At 38.5% G+C, this 1004-nt stretch overlaps 1 non-coding gene across 1 annotated transcript; it reads right to left on the bottom strand.

The window, feature by feature from the left end:
• Positions 1 to 246: 246 nt before the first annotated feature.
• Positions 247 to 409, bottom strand: LOC115895582. Its single transcript, XR_004055772.1, has one exon. It is a non-coding gene; the product is annotated as a U1 spliceosomal RNA (small nuclear RNA).
• Between the last annotated feature and the right edge of the window lie 595 nt (positions 410 to 1004).

The following is a 1004-nucleotide window of genomic DNA, read 5'->3' as shown; positions in this document are numbered from 1 at the left end:
GTGGGACTTCAAGGAGTCCAGGGACAAAGGTCAAGAACTCACTATTAAAAAAAAAAAGAAAAATAACCTATAACTATTTTCTGAAATATTTGTTCTCAGCAGTAGTCAAAGAACTGTAAATCCAGACAACGAGGTTGTCCCTCTCTGCCTTGTATTTTATCCATGTGTGTGTGAGGTACGGGCTGTTCCTTTGTGCATTTTCTTTTATTTACTTTGAATCATAATTTTTTTCTTTTTAATAAACACCAGGGGAGAGCACACACATAGTCCCCCACTACCATAAATTGTGCAGTTGAGTTTCCCACATTGGGATAATCGCAGGGGTCAGCACATCCAGAGTGCAATGGATAAGCCTTGCCCTGGGAAAACCACCTTCGTGATCGTGGTGTCTCCTATGCCAGGTGCTTTGTGCATTGTAATACACAAATGTAAAAGTGATAGAAACTTGGCCACCTTGACTGTCTATTTTAAAAGCTGTCTATTAAAAAAACCGGTATCTTCTTTGATCTAGCAATTCTACCTCTAGAAATGTATCTTTAAGAAAAGGATAAATTGTGCATTTATAACAATGCATAAAAATCTGGCAAACATGTTCATAGCAGTCCACTTTTTAATAATAATATATGTATCCTAAATATGATTATAGGAATTGAATAAATAGACATTCTTACCATAGAATACTCTGAGGTTGATAAACATGATGGTGAAGATGTTGAGCAGTTTTCCTTAAAAGCAGTTCTCAATTCACTGCTGATTTGTGGAAATGTGCACTGTCTATACCAGGCAGCAATTCTAAGCTGTCTCAAGAACTGAGGCACAGATTCCTTTAACTTTGGTTTTTTTGAGACAGAGTCTCACTCTGTGGCTCAGGTGGGGTGCAGTGGCGTGATCTCGGCTCACTGCAACCTCCACCTTTTGGAGTAGCTGGGATTACAGGCATGTGCCACCATGCCCAGCTAATTTCTGTATTTTTTTTTTTTTTTTAGTAGAGATAGGGTTTCACC

This window comes from Rhinopithecus roxellana, chromosome 21, assembly GCF_007565055.1.
Source record: "Rhinopithecus roxellana isolate Shanxi Qingling chromosome 21, ASM756505v1, whole genome shotgun sequence".
Lineage (NCBI taxonomy): Eukaryota > Metazoa > Chordata > Mammalia > Primates > Cercopithecidae > Rhinopithecus > Rhinopithecus roxellana.
The sequence above is the reverse complement of the archived record's forward strand: the minus strand, read 5'-3'. Positions and strand labels throughout refer to the sequence as shown.